Genomic DNA, 22,499 nt, shown 5'->3' with positions numbered 1-22,499 from the left:
CCCACAGAAGGACAGGTCTGCTCCGATGGATACATTCTGTAGCAAGCAAAACAATGAGCTGCTCTCAGAGGAATGACATAATCACCAAGTCTTTTCTTCCCTTCTTGTAATGTGTATAATTTGTCTTCTTTTGGAAAGGTACCTGTAAATTTTAATGCAATTTTCTTGAGAACAATAGCAAAGTCACAATTTCCTAATCACTTTTGTTTCCCAGGAGGGAAGGAGAAAACCTTAACTGCTTGCTGAGTGACTAATACAGGCCCTTCAAGGCCCACAGAGGAGAACTGAACCAGAAGTCTTCCAAAAAGAATGCTATCCCTAATTTGTCAGACCCTTTAAGGCAATAAAATATTGTATATGCAGCGATGAGGCAAACCCACCACAGTCTGACTACAAATCCTTAGGTGACATTGAAGCAGAAACAACTCAGGACTACAGGACTGGAGAAATAAACACACACACACACACACACACACACACACACACACACACACACACACACACACACACACGTGCCCTGAGCATCCAAAGAAAACACTAGTCACAAGATTTCTGGAAAGGAAGAATATTAAGGACATTGTCCAGTCTCCCATCTGATGCATTTCTTTTTCTTTTCTACAAGATGTTTGGCAAATGATTGGCCTCCCTGCCTGTTGTACAGAGACTTTGAGGAAGAGACTGTCTTATTCAACACCACAAACAAGAGCTTGTCCCTCGGGCGACTATAAATCTTGGGTAGTGTTCGGTTTCCCTGCCAACCTGCTAAATAAGCGCGAGTTTTTCTCAAGGTACCGACGGGAAAACAGAGGCTGCCCATCACTCTCCGTCCACTCTGCCCTCCTACCCGGCTCAGGGAGGCAGCTTGCTGCACAAGAGGCCCACTTTTCAATTTGAGGATCAATACAAGCTAAATAGGTGGTATTTCCAGCCCACAGGGGCAACCCAAGCCAATACATTTAAAGCTTTCCCTTGGGGATTCTCTGATGAACCGACCTACAGGGTAGAAGAGAACAAACAAATCATTGTGTGACAGAGTCCACAGAGGAGTGCGAGTCACAAGTCACGCTGTCGCCCAGAGTCGAACACCACCACCATCTGGGCTGTCAAAGTCAAACACCACCACCACCTGGGGCTGGAGTGCTTGCTTGCTAGCTCGCTCTCGACCCCAGGCTGCTCTAGGCTTGTTGGAGCTACCACTGAGAAAAGAGTGGAGATTTGCTTCCAGGCAAAGCTGCCTTGTCAGATCCGCAGATAGCGGATGGAGGGTGGAGGGTGGAGGGCAAGGGATGAGAAGGTGGAGGTGGGATGGGGTGGAGGGTGTGGGTGGGATCGGGTGGAAGGTGGGGGTGTGGGGGTGTGGAGGGTGGGGTGGAGTGGAGGGTGTGGGTGGAGGGTAAATGGGTGCTGGTAGAGCGTGAGAGGGTTGGGGTGAGGGTGGAGAGTAGGTGGGACACAGGAGTGTTCCATGATAGTCATAAGAGGTCCCTTCTGGTTTAGGTGAGGCCGCCCACCTCTCACATGCAATGTCACTTCAAGGGTGGTTTTAGTGAGGACATTATAAATTTGTTTCCCATGTTGAGACTGAAACATTTCTGCAGAGACCCATCATCTCCAGGAGACCCCACCATCCGTCCCCATCTAGACAGATGAAGCTCGTCCATTGTGAGGGAGAGAGCACAGAGAAAACTGAGCAGGCACGAGATGAGAGCCACCGTGAGAGCGCCCGGCAAATTTAAAAGAGCTGTCTGAATTTATTCTAGTAAACGATGACAACGGCACTTTAAAAAAAAAAAATCCTATGATCATCCAGATAGAAAACAAAACAAAATAAGCTGTTCACGCCGAGAAAAATAGCAGATTTCTCTTCTGCAACCTTGAATGGAACAGTGTCACTCAATCGCAGGACAGATAATAAATCTGTATAATGGAAAATGATACAGCTGTGAAAACGAGTGCAGTCCGGGATGCGAGGCAGTGCAGGTGAGAGGCAAACACATACTACTGAGCAAAAAGAGTCTCCTACAAACACGAATCTATAAGACAAGACACAGTTAGTTAAAGGATACCCAGGTAAGATGTAAAAACTGTAACCAGCAATCAAGAACACATTGTTTCAAAAATCAGTATAGTGGATTCCTTTGGGGGACCGAAAGGGGGTACAGTTGGAAGCAAGTTCTAAGTACTGGTGATATGTCTTTGCTGGGTAGTGATTTATGGGTTGTTATTATTATTATTATTATATAAATGGCCAAGCATAGTGGCCCACACCTTTAATCCTAATACTCAGAAGGCAGAAGCAGATGGAGTTTTATGAGTTCAAGGCCAGCCTCGTCTGAATGACAAGTTCCAGACCAGAGAGGTAAACAGTGAGACCCTGTCTCAGAGAAGAAAGTAATAAATTACATAATTGCATCCCATAGGTTATTCCATATATATGATTTATATCACATTTTAATTTTGCTTTAAAAGACTGATGAGACAGCTCAGTGGATATAGGCACTTCTGACCAAGCCTGACAACCTGAAGTTGAACCCCTGAATCCACGTAGTCAAAGGAAAAGAACCAAACATTCTCCTCTGACCTCCACACATGTGCCGTGACAGGCTTGCACACCCTCGGATGCACGCAATAAATAAACAAACAAACAAAATATTATTTGTCATTCAAATAGAAAATAGTATCTATTAGGGTTCTCCAGAGACACAGGGCTGCAAGGATGGATGCAGGGAAAAGATGTGCGTGAAAATGATTTCTCATGAGGGACTGGTTCAAACCACTGGGGAATCAGAAATGTCCTAGTAGCTGCCTTCTTTGGCTAGAGTCCCGTGAAGTATGTAGTCCTAGTTAAAGCCTGAGACCTGAGAACCAGGCCCCACAAAGGTATTAGTCCCAGTCTTGGTCCTCGTGGAAAAGAACCAAGACCATGCCTAGGGGCAGAAAGATAGGCACTCTCATTCTTACCTCTTGGCAAATCTACTCTTTCTTTCTCTTTGTGTTCTATGCAGGCCCTTAACTCGCTAGTGACGGCTCCACCTTGGCAGGGAGAGCTACACTCAGTTGACTGATTCAAAGGCCCAAGAGACCTAGAGATGTCACTTTGCCAGCTACCTCTGCAATTTTGACTCAGTCAAATGACATATAAAATTAGTCATTGCTATACATATGTGTATACATGAAAATTAACTTTCAAAGAAATTAAGGAACATATCAGTTAATGCAAGAAAAAAATTCACCATAGCAACAGCGAAGACTTGACTATGTACATTTAGGATAACGTTGGCAGAGTACAGAGGGATGAGCGAGGGCATTACAATGGGCAAATCTTACTTTGAAATGAGATGCAAATTTCCTAATTATTTTTAAAAGGCAAATTAGATTAATAAGTATATTAGGGTACATTAGGTAGTGTTAAATGTTGTTAGGATTTATAATAAAAGAATGCATGTGGTTCAACATTAGAAAATCTTATTATAAAGCATTAAATTTAGAGAAAAGCCACAGGATATCAATACATATGGAAGTCATTTGATGTGGTAAAATTCAACAAGCACAGCTTATATTAATAAAACACAGGGCATCAGAAACTCATAGAACACATATATTTTGACAGTGGAAAATGTTTACTGCATACTTAAAAGTCAGATGCCCAGACATCAAGACAGGTATAATATAAAGGTGTGGGCTAGCATGCTTGGCCTTTGTTACAAAGCTTCTAGCCAAGTGTAATACAGCAAGAAGAAAGACTGAGAAAGTGTACAAACTGAAAAGGTAAGTATTATAATTTTTGTGTAGTTTACTTGAAAACTCAGAACTAACTTCAGTTTTTCCTAATTCTCATAATTTGTTCAATTGCCAAGATGATCGTAGACATTAACAGCAGTGGTTGTAATCTTAAATGCCACAAGGAACCAGCAGACACCAGACATGAATGAAGCTCATGGGGACTGTTAGAATCTACTGTCACCAGCTCTGTGTGTTTGTCCGGAGTGATTTCGAGTCCGGCAACAACCACTGTATTGCCAGACAGGGTAGTTTCTTCCAGAGACATTTGTAAAGCCAGATTTTGGAATAAAACTTCCTGGTTTTTACCTCTAGACAAGCAATTCAAAAACTACCTGAACCAAACTCTTCTGTAGGTTAGGAGCCTGAGAGGTGGCTCAGTCTGCAAATTGCTCGCCGCGGAAGCCTGAGGGCCCAAGTTTGCAAGGGTAAGGCTGTAACCGCAGTCCTTTGGATACAGAGGACAGGAGGCTCTCTGGGGCTTGCTGACTAGAAAGTCTAGCTAAACCTGCAAGTTCCACATTCAGCAAGAGACCCTGTCTCAAAAAACAAAGTAAACGATGACTGGGGTAGACACCTGACACTGACTAACCTCCACACGTGGACTGGCTAGTGTTGTGTGTCAAGGTCACCAGGGAAGAAGTAGCCTCCTTTGAGGAAGTGCCTCCATGAGATCCAACTGTAAGGCATTTTCTCAATTAGTGATCAGTGGAGGAAGGCCCAGCCCATGGAGGGTGGTGCCATCCCTGGGCTGGTGGTCCTGGGTTCTATAAGAAAGCAGGCTGAGCCAGCCGTGGGAAGCAAGCCAGTAAGCAGCATCCCTCTATGGCCTCTGCATCAGCTCCTGCCTCCAGGATGCTGCCCTGTTTGAATTCTTCAAAGATGAATCGTGCTGTGGAAGTGTAAACCAAATAAATCCTTTCCTCCCTTATCTGCTTTTTGGTCACAGTGTTTTGTCATAGCAATCAAAACCCTAACTAAGGCAACACACATGTGCACAGGCATTCACACCCACACAAGAACAAGTGCACATACATATACACAGAATACATACATCTTCACATATGTATGTATGAACATACATGCACACATATATTTCCATAGGCTAGATATGATCATGGGCCTCTAAGGTGCAATTTTTTTTTTTTTGAGACAGGGTCTTACATGTAGTCCTAGCTGGCTTGGAACTTACTATGTAGACCAGGCTGGCATCAAACTCACAAAGATCTGCCTGCCTCTGGGATTAAGGTATGTGTGTCACCATGCCCTAGTAATGTGCAACTTTAAATTAAATGTGTTTTATTATGTAACTAATGTGTCAATATCTTAGGAGAAAGGGGAAATGAAGCAAAATTGATTTAATAGCGGACCATCTGAAATAAATATAATCAAGCATTTCTTTTTTGTTTGTTTCGGTTTGTTTGTTTGTTTGTTTGTTTGTTTGTTTGTTTTTTGAGACAGAGTTTCTCTGTATAGCCCTGGCTGTCCTGGAACTCACTTTGTAGACCAGGCTGGCCTTGAACTCAGAAATCCGCCTGTCTCTGCTTCCCAAGTGCTGGGATTAAAGGTGTGCGCCACCACCACTCGGCTAATCAAGCATTTCTTATGTCACACCAAATAAAATTTGTAAGTTAAAGAAACTGAAACTAGGCCAGGAATAGTGGAGCATTGCCTATGATCCTAGCACTTAGGAGGTGCAGTCAAGAGTTCAAGGCCAGTATTAGCTACATAGCAAATTTGAGGTTACCCTGACTATGTGATATTAATCTCAGAAGAAAAAGAAGGACAAAGAGGGAGAGGGGGGGGAGGAGGAGAGGGCAGTAGCAAAAATATGTAGATAAACATCTATACAATAGATGAAAAAAGGTTTCCTAAAAGTAGCCATAGATACAAAAAAAATCATAAAAGGGAAAACAGACCTTGAATATACACTTAAAAAAATTTATTTATTTATTTTATGTATGTGAGTACACTGTCACTCTCTTCAGACCCACCAGAAGAGGGCATCCCATTACAGATGATTGTGAGCTACCATGTGGTTGCTGGGAATTGAACTCAGGACCTCTGGAAGCGCAATGAGTGTTCTTAAGCGCCAAGTCGTCTCTCCCGCCCAAATATATACATTTTCCCCCACAGCATTTCAGGTCAAAATATAAAAGAATTCATGTAACGAAAAATATTTAAACACAAAAGATCAATATTCCTTATATAATGAAGCTGGCCTTGGAAATCAATAACAGGTGTCTTCAGGGAATACTGAACACAGGCTGTGGTAGAGTGAATCATAAGAAGTGCCAAAGGCCAGTGAGTGAAATGTTCAACCCTCACTAGTAATCAAAGAAATCAAATTGAGTTTTCCCTACTGACTTCACAAAGATTTCTTAAAATTATGTTTTCGGTTTAGCATCGACAAAGGCATTTGTTGTTGGTAGTGGTCTACCTTAATACACCATGTAGAGCAATTTGACAATACACGTCAGAACACTTTGACTCAGGAAGCCCATTTCTAAAAGTTTAGTCTAAAGAAACAAAGCACACAAGAATGCCACTAGTTTAATACTAAAACAAAACAAGCCCACAAAACCAACCCAGATGGATGACGAAATGCTTAGCACGTAAGGTCTGAAGGAGGTCTTCAAGACTCTGTTATTGAGAGCCTTTGAGCCCATATGGCTTGAGTTTTATTTAGAATTATAGTTAGATTATATACAATGATCTGGACCGAAGGTATTAGCAGCATGTTTCAGTGGACTGTGGAGTTATGTTTCTGTGTTCTAAATGTTCATTTAAAATTTTTGTTCCTGGGAATGGAGAGATGGCTCAGCCATTAAGAGCACTGACTGCTCTTCCAGAGGTCCTGAGTTCAATTCCCAGCAACCACATGGTGTCTCACAACCATCTGTAATGGAATCTGGATGCCCTATTCTGGTGTCTCTGAAGACAGCTACAGTGTATATATATTATATGCATGTGTATATACATGCATGTATATGTGTGTATATATGTATGTATATGTGTATATATATAATTAAATAATTCTTTTAAGAAATTTTGTTCCTGTTTTTCATAGTGAACATATTGTTTTGATACCAAGAGGGACTTTTATTTTTATTTAAAAATAAAGCAAGCTGGAGTTATCACATGAACTAATTGATTGCTATGGTTACTTAGCTGTGCTAGAAAGAGCTAAATACCATTTATATAACTTTGTTCTCTCTGTGTCTCTGTGTCTGTCTATCTGTCTGTCTCTGTCTGTCTCTGTGTGTGTGTGTTATTTCTACTAAATATATACACTATTTATAAGCAGCAGGCCCATCTTTCTACTTGTATTTTGCTTAGACCACTTCTAAAATAAACTCATATGCTGATTGTTAATAAAGAAAGCCTCCCCAGAAATATATGAAATACCCAAAGAGAGCTTAGACAGGCTTTAATTTAACACTATGAAAAAAATTAAATTTTATTGCAAATAATCCACAGAGTAGATTCTCTGCCCGTGGCTCACTAGAGTTGTGTGTAAGTAAAATATGTGGTTTATCCATGGCCAGTTAGTACAGCTAATGGACTCCCACAAATATGTAGGCCCAAAGAGACTTATTGACAGACTTAGCCTTCGTTCCAGTCACAGTGAACAGTGGATTCCTGTCAACTCCTCAAATATATGGAAAGAAAAGCCAGAAAGATTTTGCCTTCCTTGGTTCAAGGAAGGAAAAGTCTGCCCTCCAAAGGCTGTGATGTTTCCTACACCCATCTAAGAGTCCACTGGTAAATAAGAATGTTGATGTCGGAGATAAACAACACATTAAGATGTTTCTGCACATTAAGATGTCAAGGTAAGAGCCTACTCTTCTAAAATAGTATGGTATTTGTCTAATCAGCCACCCTCCTTTGCTTGTTGTTGGCCCAGAAAGCTGTGAGTATGTGTGTGTGTGTGTATGTGTGTGATGTATGTGTGTGTGATGCATGTGTGTTTAGGGACATGTGTGTCATGGCATAATTATAGAAGTAAGACAGTAAGACAACAACTTTCTGGAGTCCTTCCAGAAAGTGAGCCATGTGAGTCTCAGGGATCAAACACAGGTTATAAGGCTTAGCAGTGGTTATAAAGCACCTTAGTTATAAAGCACCTTTACCCACTGAGCCATCCTGCTGACCCCATACTTTATAATTTGATACAAGATTTCTCACTGAGCCAATCTTACTGGACTGGCTAGAATGCAATAGTTAAATCTCAATCTGTCTCCAGACCCACCCACACAGGCTCTGGAGTTATAGAGCTTTCACAAGGGGGCGGGGTGGGAGTCGGGGGCTGGAGATCTGAATTCAAGTCTTCATGCTCGCACCAAGCACTTTCCTAACTGAGCCATCTCCTCAGTCCCAACCCCCAAGAAAGACAGACTTCTTAACGTTAGAGTGCCCTGAGATCATTCATACACACCCTCGCGCACAAGTTCGGTCCGGCCCTTGTGTGTAAGTACATCTAGTCTGGTTGTTCCCAGATGTCTGTCTGACTGCCCCCTGACTTTAACCAAGATATCAACATCTCAAACCTGGCGGGATTGATTCTAGACTCTGTCTTCCTCCCTAAATCTATCCCTTCCCAGCTCCAGTTCAGTGAAAGACATCACTAACCATCTCATTGGTCAAACCAACAGCCTTTTTTTCCTTCTCTTTCGCCTGGGCACGAAATCCATCAGCAAGTCCTGATGGTTCTCGCTCCAAAATACACAAACGTGTGCTAAAACCAGCCGTTGCTTCTACTTGAGTTTAAGCCACTGTCTTGGGGACTCTATTGCTGGCATAAATCAACATGACCAAATGCAACCGAGGAAGAAAGGGTTTATTCCATTTTGCAGCTAATAAGACCATCACTGAGGGAAGCCGGGATAGGAACCCAGGGCAGGAACTGGAGCAGAAGCCATGGAGCAATGCTGCTCCCCTGGCCGGTCACCACTGCTTCCTTATATATCCCAGGACCACCGCCTCCCCACTCACAGTGGGCTGCTCCCTCCAACATCCATCACTAAGAAAATGCACTACAGATGGATTTTATGGAGACATTTTCTCGGTTGAGACCTCCACCCCCAGCCCCACCTCCCACGCTCTTCCCAAATAACTTCAACTTGAGTCAAGCAGACATTAAAGTAGTCAGGACAGCTACCATCATGGTCTCTTATCTGGGTATTTCCTGTGGGTCTTAGCAGGATCCACACTCTAGTAAGCATCTACAGTGATTCTGAACGCTGCCCTTCTTTCTTTCCTATTTTTTGCAGGGCAAGGGATCCACCCTAAGGGCCTGCACATGCTAGCACGCTAGACAAGGGCTCCACTACTGAACCACACCCCATTTTTGTTGTTGTTGTTGTCGTCATCGTCGTGTTCTCTGTTTGGTTGGTCTGGACAGTTCTGGTATTGAGACAAGATCTCATTATCTAGCCCAGGGAATCATTTTGCCTCCACCTCCTAAGTATAGAGATTACAAGCATGCAGCATTATACTCAGCTTCAGTGGCGGGTGCTTGCAGGTGCATATGCGGTTTCGAATCTCTATGTGTACACATGTGTGGGTGTGAGTGTACAGGCGTGCATGCACACTTGTGTGAAGGCCTGAAGCTGATGATAGGAGCCCTCTTTAACTTCTTTGTACTTTATTGAAGTTTCTCACTGAACCTGGGGCTCTCCGATTCTACCTGGTCTAGCTGGCCAGCTTGTTTCAGGGCTTCCCAGTCACTGCCTCACAGTGGTGGGATTACAAGTGGCTGGCCACACTCTCCTGGCTTTTTCATGGGTGCTGGAGGTCTAAACTCCTTTTTTTTTTTTTTTTTTTTTTTTTTGGCATGTGCAGAAAAAAACGTGATCCACTGAACTGTTATCCCAGCCTCCACAGTATGAGACAACCTCCTGAGTCTGTTTAGTGCTGCTGTTCATACGCATGCTTCAGAGATGAGCACTTGGTATTGGATAGCCATGAGGAAGTACATCCAAGGGAAAGACCAATTCTCCCTCTCTCTCAGCAGACATTAATTGCCTGTGGCTTGTTATCTAGGGGGCGGAGCCTTATGAAAAATAGAACTCTTTTCTATTTAAATCTCTCCAGTGGCTTTTTATTAGGCCTGAGAGGAAATAAAAAATAAACACACAAAACAAAAAACAAGCCTGAATTTCTCACCTTGGCCCACAGCCAACAGGGTGAAGCCAAGCCTTCCTTCTATCCCAGGGTTTTCTCCCATTTCTGGAATGCCAGCCAGGTTCATCTTCCCTAAAAGTCCAGCACACCTCTTCACGCCTCCGCCCTCTGCCGAAGGACTTCCTTAAAGAACGCTGGCTAGCTCCAGCGAAGGGAGTAAGCAAGAAGGGAACCTGAGGGCAGGTTTGTGGCTCTCCACAGCAGGCGAACAGCTCTCATGACCCCACCCCACCCCCAGCTCTCCCTTTCCATCTCTAGGTTTTATATTTCCAAGAGCAGACCTAACTATTGTACTGGTTTTCAGAATTAATTAATTTCCAATTAATTTGAGTGGTGTTTGTTTGTTTGTTTTGTTTTTGTTTTTTTTTGATGCTCCCTGGCAACTTAGCAGTTAGAATTCAGTCTTCCCTCCCTCCCTCCCTCCCTCCCTCCCTCCCTCCCTCCCTCCCTCCCTCCCTCCCTCCCTCCTCTCTCTGTCTCTCTGTCTCTGTCTCTGTCTCTCTCTCTCTCTCTGTCTCTGTTTCTCTCTCTATCTCTCTGTCTCTGTCTCTCTCTCTCCCTCCCTCCTTCCCCTTTCCTCCCCCTTCTCTATATTAATTAGGGGCTTTTAAAGCAAAATATTAATTGCACAAAATTCAATATGACATTTTCGAACATGCACCTAGCTGAGCTATGTGGTTCTTCTGTTTTTAGTGTTTCAAGGGACATCTATGGTTTCATAGTAGCTGGACAGATTTACGTTTCCACCAGCAGTATACAAGGCTTCTCTTGCCCTCCACGTATTCTCCTGCACTTCCGTCTTCTTTTTAGTTTTGATGGTGACAATGATGAGAGGCGAGTAGGGTGCACATTTGCCGCGCTGTGCAGAGGTTTGTGGAGTTGGTTCTCTCTTTCTACCTATACGTGGGTCCTGGGGCTCAAGCCCGGGTCATCGGGCTTGCGCAATTAGTGCTTTGACCCCTTCATTTGGGACTTTTGCCCACTGAGCCATCAGGCCAGCCCCTATTTTCCTTCTGATAGACAGACTGACGAGAGTGAGACAGAATTTTAAGGCTGTTTTGATTTGATTTCCCCAATGGTTGAGGATGCTGAACATTCTTTCATGTATTTGTTAGCCGTTCACATTTTTTTTATATGAAGGATTAAAAAAACAATTAGACACCAATAGAATAAATAGCCCAATCAGTAAATGGGCAAATGCATTGGATTCAGTTCTCAAGAGAGAAAGAATAAGTGGCTAACAATTAGGTTTTGAACTGTAGAAGTTAAGAAAGTGCATTGATAGCCGGGCGTGGTGTCGCACGCCTTTAATCCCAGAACTCGGGAGGCAGAGGCAGGCAGATTTCTGAGTTCAAGGCCAGCCTGGTCTACAGAGTGAGTCCCAGGACAACCAGGGCTACACAGAAAAACCCTGTCTCCAAAAACCAAAAAAAAAAAAAAAAAAAAAAAAAAAAAAGTGATTAAACTCAAAAAAAAAAAAAAAAGTGCATTGATGTTACCAGAAGAGACTAAACACCAACCCATCCAGAAACCCTTTGATCTACAGTGTCGACCTGCCTACATGATATGCTGGTGCAGCAGCGGCGCAAAAGCTGTGGAAGTAACCAACCACTACCTGACGCAATCCAGGCAGAGACGAGGGAAGGGAAACTATAATCAGAATATATTTTATTAAATATATATATATATATATTCAATTTTTAAAAAGAGAGAAAGTATATTGAAAACTTGCAATGTGAAGCCCGTAATCTGAAGACTTGGGTGCCTGTATGCTAGTCTCCCATCAGTCTCCCATCATTTTCAAGATAGAATACCAGTAACAGTCATGAGTGTGTTGAATAGCTGGAGCCATTCCCTGACTAAGGAGCTGATCTTTTCTGAGATCAGTGCCAATGGTGAACTCTGTTCTTGAAATTTTAAAACCTAAAATAGAAATCTAGAAACTGGGGCTCTCTGGAGCTTGTCCCCTGATGTGGAAGTCTACAGACCGATCAGTTTCTTCCTTCCCACGCTTGCTCGTTCACGCCTTTCAAGTTCATTAACTGCCCTGTAGTGTTTAAATACATCCTTTAGCTAAAGTTAGGTTCTGTAATTTATAATCTGCAAAGCCTTAGAGGGAACCTCGTCTTAATTCCTTTAATTATCTGTTACCTAGAGTTTAGTCTCATGAGCTCTTTTCTTAGTGATGACTGTTGGCTACCCCAGACTGTCTATGAAATCTAAACTCTGCATTAACTTAGCACTTGTGGGACAGTTTAAGATGTACCTGTGTGTGCGTGTGCTTGCACTCACGCGCACGAGAACACAAGAGCTTCCTCCCCAAGCCCTTCAGCACCCTTTCGTCTTTTTCAGCCTTAATCCTGGATCCCTGCTCTCCCTTGCTGCGCACAATTCATTTCCCCACACACTCGAAGTTTTTGTGAGAGAATTGGGAACTCTCTCTGTATACACAACAGGGCCCTGTGCGTGCAAAGCCAATAAATCGGAGTTCTAAAAAGGCATCTTCTCTCTCCAAGGAGGATCTCATGTCTGTGTCTTTCCCTTGTCTCCTGTTTTATTGTTCCTTGTAACTTTAATCATCAAAGCAAGGGCTTAACCTCCGAGAGGTCAGGAATTCCTTTGATTAGAGCTACAGACATTTTCCTAAGGGGGGAAAAATGAAGACACGTGCATGTAAAATTATGCATAGCAACCAGGATACTGGGATTCTAATTAATAACTACATTCCCAGCTGTATCAGCTCATTTTTGGTCATGACAAGAAGATACTCAAAGCGAGCTAACTGTACAAAGACAAGAGGTTTCTTTGGCTCAGCTTGGTGACCACCCTGGCTGTGTCAAGTCACACCAAGAATGTAGGTAAAGGAGAGAAGTCACACAGTAGGAGCCAAAGAGGAGGGTCCCACAGTCCTACCAAGTGGCTGCCCTATTCCTAAGACTTCCCCTATTCTCTATGGTCCCTACCACACCCCACAGCTACAGAAGCCTGAGGTTCCGACCCTGGTACATGGGTGGAGGAAGCATCGGAACTACAACAGCATCTAACAGCCCTACTAATCCCTCTTTTTCTAGCAATACCCCTGCTGATAAAACAAAACTAGTTTCTACCTCCTGGGGTTTATTACCCTGATAAGAAAGAACAACAGAAACTAAAGCCACATTTACAGACTGTCTGCAACATTTACAGTCATGCTTAGAAGTCCCTAACTGGCGCTCCCATTAATAACCCCAGGACAAACACTTGTAATTTCCTAGATTACAGTTTACCTCACACAAGCTGCATCTTAAATGCTTTCCTTGGTAGGGAGACATCTTGGGCCCTAGCTGAGATTACAAAACAGCCAAATCCTACCAGCAACAGACTTAACAAGAATTTCTTAGGTGGTTATTTCCTGGGAAGATTATCATAGTGATTAATCTCATCGACTTCTCGTTGTCACTTTCAGAGGGTGACATTTTTGGCCTTGTTCCCAGCTTCTAGAGACCTTGTCAGTCTGAAACCTGCAGCGTCTTATGGACCGCCTCTTCCTTTTAATTAGAAAAAGAGGTTTGAAAACATCGGCGCGCTCTGGATTGCCTTCTCCAAGATAAATTAGAAAAGAAAGGGTAGGGAGAAGAAAGATGGAAAGAAAAAAGACTCGGTAGACTAGAAAGAAAAAGAATCATAAAACTGCATACAGGTCAGAAACTGGACAGCTTTGTGGGGTTTTTAAAATTTATTAAATTTATGTCTATGATTACACTGTCACTCTCTCCAGACACAACAGAAGAGGGCATCAGATCCCATTACAAATGCTTGTGATCCCAGTAGTTGCTGGGATTTGAACTCAGGACCTCTAGAAGAGCAGTCAGTGTTCTTAACCACTGAACCATCTCTCCAGCCCCTTGTGGGGTTTTTTTTAAACCAGTCCTTTAAAACAAAAACAAAAACAAACAAACAAAAAACAGCCTTTAACCTTGTGGAAGGCAGAATTATTTCCTCTGAACTTACTTAGTTATTTACTTATTTTATTTGTTTATTTTTGTTAACAATAGCAGTTATATTTTAAGAAATTATTTTGGCAGTTAAAGGAAACTATGAGACATACATAGGTTCACAAATGGTGCTCAGCAAACATCACACACACATACTCACACCCTTACACACCACACACATACCATACACACACTCACACATATACCACACACACATACTACACACATACACACACTCTCACACCACCCACACACTCACACACACACCACATACCACATACATACCACACTCACTCACACATACACTACACACACATACATAACACACACACACACTCACACACCACATACACCACATACACACACACACTCACACACCACATATACCACACACACACTCACACATACACCACACACACACACTCACACACACACTACATACCACATACATACCACACTCACTCACACATACACCACACACACATACACACACACACACACACACACACACACGCACTCACACACCACATATACTACACACACACTCATACACACACTGTCACACACCACACACACACTCATGCATGCACATACATACCAACACATATTGTCCTCAGGAGCTAATCTATCTGAAAGAAATAAAAGCCCAGTGAAATATAATAATACCTCAAAAATATTAGCCTTACACCCACATTTTTCCTTACTAATTAACCTCTCCGGTTTTTATAACTGGAGTTTTTATCGCTCAAAAGAGGCTTGTGAGTTAGGCCTTGAAGAGTGGGTGGCACAAGGTCTGAACGCCAGGAGACAGGCAAGCCCACTTGACAGAGAGACAGCACAAATGAGGGCTTTGCAACTGGGGTCATTCCCGAAAACTGCATTATCCGGTGAGCCAGAGTGAGGTGGAGGGAGGGAAAGCAGTGGGAGACAGAAGGCGCTGCAGCGGCGGTTGGACTTCTTGCAGGTCACGGAGCTTCCCCGGTGCTTTCATCAGAATGGTGACAGGAACAGATGTGCCTTAGAAAGCAGACGGTGGCAGCAGAGGGGAGGATAGATGAGAGGTGGGATGAAGGGCAAGAGAGATGGAAAGCGAGACCAGTCAGAGCTATCGATTCTAGGTGCGGGATAATGAGGGCCTGCGCTGGAGAACTGGCAACGGGCGATGGCAAGATGCCAGCGGGCTCTGGGGACATTAAAGGGTAGAGCCGACAGGATTTAGTGACTGATTAGACGGGGGCAGGGTAGTAAGAGAAGGAATAGGAGGTGATTATAAACTTCTAACTTAGAAAACTAGGCAGACCCTGATGGCATTTGGAAATGACAGGCAGTAAGAAAGTGCTTTCTTTCCCTTTGCACAGCTGTCACCATGGACACCCTGTGAAGAACTCAACTGTCCCCACCTCCCACTTGATGTACTCCTGTATAACTCAATTCAACAAACCAGGGAGAGTAGGTGGAGCACCTTAGTAGCTCAATGGCGTTGACTACTCTCGCCCATCTTTGCTTGGGTCTGTAAAACCCCTGGAAAATAAGGGAGTAAGAGAGAATGCCAGTCCTTATAGAACTCAAGGCATAGTCACGCACTGAAACTGTAGGACAAGATGACCTGCACTGTAAAATAAAAGTGCTGTACCGGAGGATGCTTTGCAAAGGTCACCCTTAAACAGGAACTGGCGAGAGAGACAAGAAGGGCATTTTACCACAGGAGCAGCACATGTTTTCAAAGCGTGAAGAGACGGCAAATTTGGGTAAGGTGGTTGGGAGGAGGTAGATGAAGCAGAACAGGGAAGAACCAATCATAAAGGTCAGGTGAGGAGCAATGGCTTAGTGGGTGGAGTGTTCCCCTAGCACGCACAAAGCCCTGGGTTCAGTCATCACTATGTGTAAACCTGGCACGGAGCACATACCTACATGTAAGTCGTGGGTCAGGAGCCAAGATGATTCTTGGCAGGCTGGAGAGATGGCTCAGTGGGTAAGAGCACTGCCTGCTCTTGCAATGGTCCTGAGTTCAATTCCCAGCAACCACATGGTGGCTCACAACCATCTGTAATGGGATCCAATGTCTTCTTCTGGTGTGTCTGAAGAGAGCAATAGTGCACTCATATATAATTCTTGGTGATACAGTGAATTCAAGGTCAAGCTGGGCTTCATGAAGCTATCTCTCTCTCTCTCTCTCCCTCTCTCTCTCTCTCTCTCTCTCTTTTAAAGGTTGTGGTGGTTTGAATAGGTGTGGCCCCTATAGACTCATGTGTTTGAATGCTAGTCCCACAGGGAGTGATACTATTCGGAGGTGTGGCCTTGTTGGAGTAGGTGTGGCCTTATTGGAGGAAGTGAGTCACTGGGAGGGCAGGCTTTGAGGGCTCAGAAACTCAAACCAGTTCTCTTCCTGCTGCCTGGGTGTAGAACTCTCAGCTCCTTCTCCAGCACCTTGTCTCCCTGCATGCCACCATGTTTCTTGCAGTGATAATAATGGACTAAACCTCTGATCTGTAAGTCAGCCCCAGTTAAATATTTTCTTTTATAAGGGTTTCTGTTGGTCATGTTGTCTCTTCACAGCAGTGAAACCTTAACTAAGACAAAGAAGATCATGTTGATTTTGTAAAGGCCTGTTTAATCACCGACATCCCAGCCATGGCTTCCCCCTCCATCCTCTCCTCCTAGGACCTCCCTCCCAACAGCCCCTTCCTGTCCCATTCACTCCCCTATGTTTCTCTTCAGAAAAGGGCTGGCCTGGATGGATATCAACCAGCCACGGCATATCAAGTTGCAGTAAAACTCGGCACCTCCTTTTCTATGAAGGCTAGACAAGACAACCCCGGTAAGGGGAAGGGTCCTAAAAGCAGGTAACTGAGTCAGAGACAGCTCCTGCTGTTAGGAGTCCCACAAGAAGACCAAGCTACACAACTGTAACATATGTACAAAGGGTCCAGGTCCAGCCCATGCAGGCTCTCTGGTTGATGGCTAAGTCTCTGTGGGCCTTACGGGCCTAGGTTAATTGATTCTGTGTGCTTTCTGTGATTTCCTTGGTCCCTCTCGCTCCTACAATCTGCACCCCCTCCATAGGGTTCCTCGAGCTCTGCCAGATGTTTAGCTGTAGGTCTCTACATCTGTTTCCATCAGTTGCTGGGTAAAGTCTCTCTGATGACAATTGGGCTAGACACCAATCTATGAGTATAGCAGAATATCATCAGGAATCAGTTCATTGACTTTTTTTCCCATTCGTGTTTGGTTCTCTGGTGGGTCTCTGGGCTATCTAGCCTCTGGCTCCTGACCCCTTGGGCAGTGTCAGGGGTGGGCTCCCTCTCATGGCATGGGTCTCGAGCTGGACCAGTCACTAGTTGGCCACTTTCAAATTTCTGCACCACCTTCATCCCAGCACATCTTGTAGGCTGGACAAATTGTAGGTCAAAGGTTTTACGGCTGGGTTGGTGTCTCAGTCCCTCCACTAGAAGTCTTACCTGGTTACAGGAGATGGCTGGTTCAGGCACTGTATCCCCTGTTGCTAGGAGACTGATTTTAAGAAGGAAATTTTTAAAAGCCACTGCTATTATCCAGTATTAAAGGGAAGCAGATAACATCTTAGTACCCACCTATCCCAGGTTCTACACTAGCTTTATCCAGACCGAGGATGGATTAGTTATGTGGACATTTATTTCAGCCATTGAATTGTGAGTTACAATCACTTTTCCATCAGTTGCCTGTATCAGACTATGAAACCCTTGAAGAGAGAACTGTTATTTTTATCGTCTTTATTCCAAGAGCCTGAGTATGAAACCAAAGTTGATACCTAGCACTATCCACTATGAATGAATAATCATTGAACTAATCTTTTTCCTGCACTTCCAGACTTCTAGAGCCCAGTGGATCATTTTCTGTTCACCATAGCAAAATGTTCGCCAGAGGAAGGAATGAGGACCATCCTGGAAGATCTGGGTTCCAGCCCTCCTAAATATACTATCTTGGACCTTGGACAAAGCATACATATTTTTAGTAATTTATTGATTTTTTTGGGGGGGCATATATGCTACAGTGCTTATGTGTAGGTCAGAGGACAGCTTTCCCAAGTCAGTTCTCTTTGTAGTGTGTGGGTCTTGAGGATCAAGAGGTCAATAGAATGATATCTGAAATTGCATACATGCGAAGTGCCTACGTCATTCCCATGCAGGCTCTTTGGTTGGCAGCTCAGTCTCTGTCTGCCCCATGGGCTCAGGTTAGTTCTGTGGGTATTCTTGTGGTGCCCTTGACCCCTCTGGCCCCTACAATCCTTCCTTCCCATCTTCCACAGGATTCCCCAAGCTCTGCCTAAAGTTTAGCGGGTCTCTGCATCTGTTTCCATCAGTTGCTGGGTAAAGCTGAAGTGGAAATTTCTGGTTTCTTTGGAAATTCAGATATGTCATATGATGTTTTGTTGGGGCAAATAGGTGAAAGGATGTTTTGCTGAAGCAGATATAAGTGAGAAGATGTTTTGCTGAAGCAGACATGTAAGAGGACACATGATGCTTAGAAAGACTATGACTCCACAGACAGTGGAAGGTGGCTCTGGCATTGGTCAACCTTGTAGTGTGTCACTGATCTTGGCTTGTCATGACCTTGTAGAAACCAACTCACCAAAGAACTTCTCGTGATATTCCAGAGGCTTCTTGACATTTCTTCCAACCTGGGCCGATTGGCAGAGCCTCTCGGGCCATGCTAATTCCTGAGTGGTGATTGCTGAGTGGACTGGACTGCAGCTGCTGATTGCTAGAGGATTGGAACTGCCCCAGTGAACTATTTCTGAACAGGTCCACAACCCCTGTTTCCTATTAACCTTTCTTTTCCACTACCTCTGGTGGCTGGTGGGCTAGAAGGGAGGTTGAAGCATTTAAGAACCCTTATTGAAGAAGGTTTTGAAAACTCTAAGCCTACGTGAATCATCTCTGGTGACAACTGGGCTAACCACCAATCTATGAGTGTTACAGAATATCATTAAGAGTCATTTCATTGACTTTTTTTCCAATTGTGTTTGGTTCTATCGTGGGTATCAGAGGAGGAGTGGATGGGGTGGAGGGGACATTGGGGGGAAGAGACTGGGAGGAGGGAGGGGAAACTTTGATTGGGGTGTAAAATAAATGAAATTAAAATTTAAAAAAATCAGCCAGTGATTAAACATACCTTTAAAAAAATAAACATGACCTTTGTCTCAGGGTTTCATTGCTGTGAAGAGACATGACAGCGGCAACCCTTATAAAGAAAAATATTTGACTGGGGCTGGCTTACAGTTCAAAAGTTTAGTCCATTCTACACAAATGAAATTTCCCTAGGAAATCAGCCATTTTCATGAAGCATTAAGAGAAACTTGCAAAATAATTAGAAAATAAAGAACTGGGGTCAGCGGTGGCAGGATCCAACTCTGGCCTTGCGTCAAGCAGCTCTTTAGTTCCTGAAAGCCACTAGTTTCTGAGTAGACTTTTTTTAAATCTGTAAAATAAGCATAGGAACATCCTCCACCCAAGCGTTTACCCATCCTCATCTTAAAAATCACAGTATGTTTATGGAAGCTTAATGGGGTCTCACATAGGTTTTACTAACAGAGTATGTTTCTAATGTTACTGCTATTCCTCAAAATCAGAACATTTATTTTATTTGAATCATCTATGACCATATTTGACACATGGCAAGGATCTATAAATAACTGCCCAAAGAATGGAGAGCAAAGCAGGTTAAAATGTTCTTTGTGAAATGAACTGAACCTCAAATATTCATGCTCCAAATTATTTTAAATAGTCACTGTAAGTGTCATTTCACTTTAGATAGCAGACGCTGCAATTAGCACTGTGTCTGCACAGCTAGAAACATTGCCATTTAGTCTGGGTTTTATTCACCATAATGAATATGAATGCGTTTTGACTAAATGAATGGTTCTGCTAGAGTGGTGCTGAATACAATGTGCTCATGCTATTGTGATACTTCTGACCCAGGCAGAAGACATGTACTTCCATCCACAGAGCACTAAGCTTTGAACGACAACCTCCGCCCCCCAGTACCACACAATGGAGAAAAAAATGCTATGCAGATTGGCGGCCCAAGCCAAACCTCCACTGATTAGTGCCAGGCATTAGTGGTACAAGTCTTTAATCCCAGCACTTGGGAGACAGAGGCAGGTGGATCTCTTGAGTTCGAGGCCAGCTTGGTCTACAGAGCTAGTTCCAGGATGGCCAGGGCTACACAGAGAAATCCTGTCTGGATTTCCTTTGGAACTCTAGAATAATTCCCTCCTCTTATTCCACCATCTAGTGTGTGTGTGTGCATGTGTGCTCCTGTGTCCGCACACACACATCCATAATATATAATCCCAACTCACACACACATATACATAATATATACATATAATTCCAATCGAATCCTTTGCTTTGATAATGCCATAACTTTCATGGCTGAATAAAACTCTGGTATGTAGACTTCACCTTTTCTTTATTCACTGGTTCTGCCTTTTAGATCACTGTAAATTGTGCAGCAATAAACAGAAATAAAACCATATCTCTGTAGAATTAGATGTTGGACCTGGGAGTGGGATAGTCGGTTCCTCTGGTAGCTGCATTTCTGTTTGAGACACCCGCATCCTGATGCCCACAGTAGCTGCCCCAGTTTACTGTCCCAGCAGTCTGCCTCCTCACCTGCGTTCATTTTTTTGACTTAAGCCATTCTGTCCCGGGTGAGGACAAGCCTCACTTTTAAGATGCATTTCCCTTTCAGGGTTTATTGTCCGTTTGCTTCTCCTTTCGAGAACTGCTGTTCAAGTCATTAGCCCATTTACTGACGAGATTTGACTGTTTTTGTTTGTTTGTTTGTTTTGCCTTCAATATTTAGTACCAACACAAGAATGTTAAGCATATTAACTCTTTTTTCAAGATAGGGTCTCATTATGTAGCTGTCCGTCCTGGAGAATGGCCTTGAACTCAGATATCTGCCACCTATGCCTCCTAAGTGCTGAGACTAAAGGCATGTGCCACTATGCCTGGCTTAATTTCTTCTTCTTCTTCTTTTCTTCTCTTTCTTTTCTTCTTCTTCTTCTTCCTCATCCTCCTCCTCTTCTCTTTTTTTTGAGACAGGGTTTCTCTGTGTATCCTGGAACTCTGTAGACCAGACTGGCCTTGAACTCAGAAATCTGCCTGCCTCTCTAATTCCTTACCAAGCAATTTTCTGATTATATGTTTGCCCCCATTTTACAGATGGAAAACAATATATCTAGATGTGGAGATCTTGCTCAAGATCTAACCTAAGCTCTTTAGGTGTAGATCCACGAGCTCTTAGGGTCTTAATCAGCTTAGAACATTCTTTTAACCACATGGAGGCTTGTTATACAAATCAGCATTGCAGTGTATAATGTAATTTGTCTTCACCCTGGTCAGAATGGCGAAAGTCAAGAAAATGGATGCAGGTGAGGTTGTAAACTGTTGTAACAGTAAACTGGGGCAGCTGCTGTGGCCATCAGGATGCTGGTGTCTCAAACGGAAATACAGCCACCAGAGGAATCAACTATATATTCCTAGGTCCAAAGTCAAACTAGGACTTTTAAATTCTTCCACAGAGATCCTTGCTCATTTTTGTTAATTGCTGCACAATTTACAATGATTTAAAAAGTGGAACCAGTGAATAAAGAAAATGTGATACACACACTGGAATTTTATTCAGCCACACACACACACACACACAAAAAAAACTGAATAAATGTAGGGAATTATAACCACATACTACCTGTAGCTTGGTTTACAATGAGCTAAGATCAGATCTAATTCACTGATTTGACTTCATAGGCTGGGTGAATGGAGGGAAAGAACAGTAACAAAGATGTAACTAGGTGCAAGAGGATGTAGTGACAATTTGGGATTCTTTAAGATACAGAAACAGCATACGCATGTGCTTGTTTTAATCCCAGGTGTAAGGATCTGGGGCTGCTTCTGACTCCAGCAGCTATGATTTGCCTCGTGTAGAGGCATGGTTTTGTCAGCTGCAGACAGTTTCTGAGACTGTGTGACATTTGGAATTCAGGGATCTTTTTCCGAGGGTGTATAAATCCTAGCGCCCCCAGAGGCAGGGTTGGTTGTGGTTCGTTAGTAGTTGTACTCAAAGAAGAAAGATTAGGTTATCATCTAATTAGGGAATTCAATTCAGGAATCTCACACACTCTCTCCTTCCTCTATCCTTTCTCTCCTATCTAGTGATGGGAGTGAAACCAGGGGCATAAAGAGTAGGAAAAAGAACCCACAAAGTAGCAAAGACCAGCTACAAGAGGATTTGCATGTGAAAAAAATTATTAAATATCTAGAAGTCACTAAGAGAAATGTTTAAGAACAATAGAAATAGGCTTGAAATTAAGAGCCCTTGCTGGTCTTCCAGAAGGCCTGGGTTCAGTTCCCAGTACCTTACACTTGTAATCCCATAGCCAGAGGAGCCAAATCTCTTCTTTCGGCCTCTGAGAGCATCAAGCACACACAGGAACTTGGTAGAAGTGAAGAACTGTCCTTTACAAGAACTGTCCCTTACACATCAAGAAGGTCAAATTGATTGGCAGGACATCTG

This window comes from Mus musculus, chromosome 1 (assembly GCF_000001635.26).
Source record: "Mus musculus strain C57BL/6J chromosome 1, GRCm38.p6 C57BL/6J".
Taxonomy (NCBI): Eukaryota; Metazoa; Chordata; class Mammalia; order Rodentia; family Muridae; genus Mus; species Mus musculus.
This window is presented reverse-complemented; position numbering follows the sequence as displayed.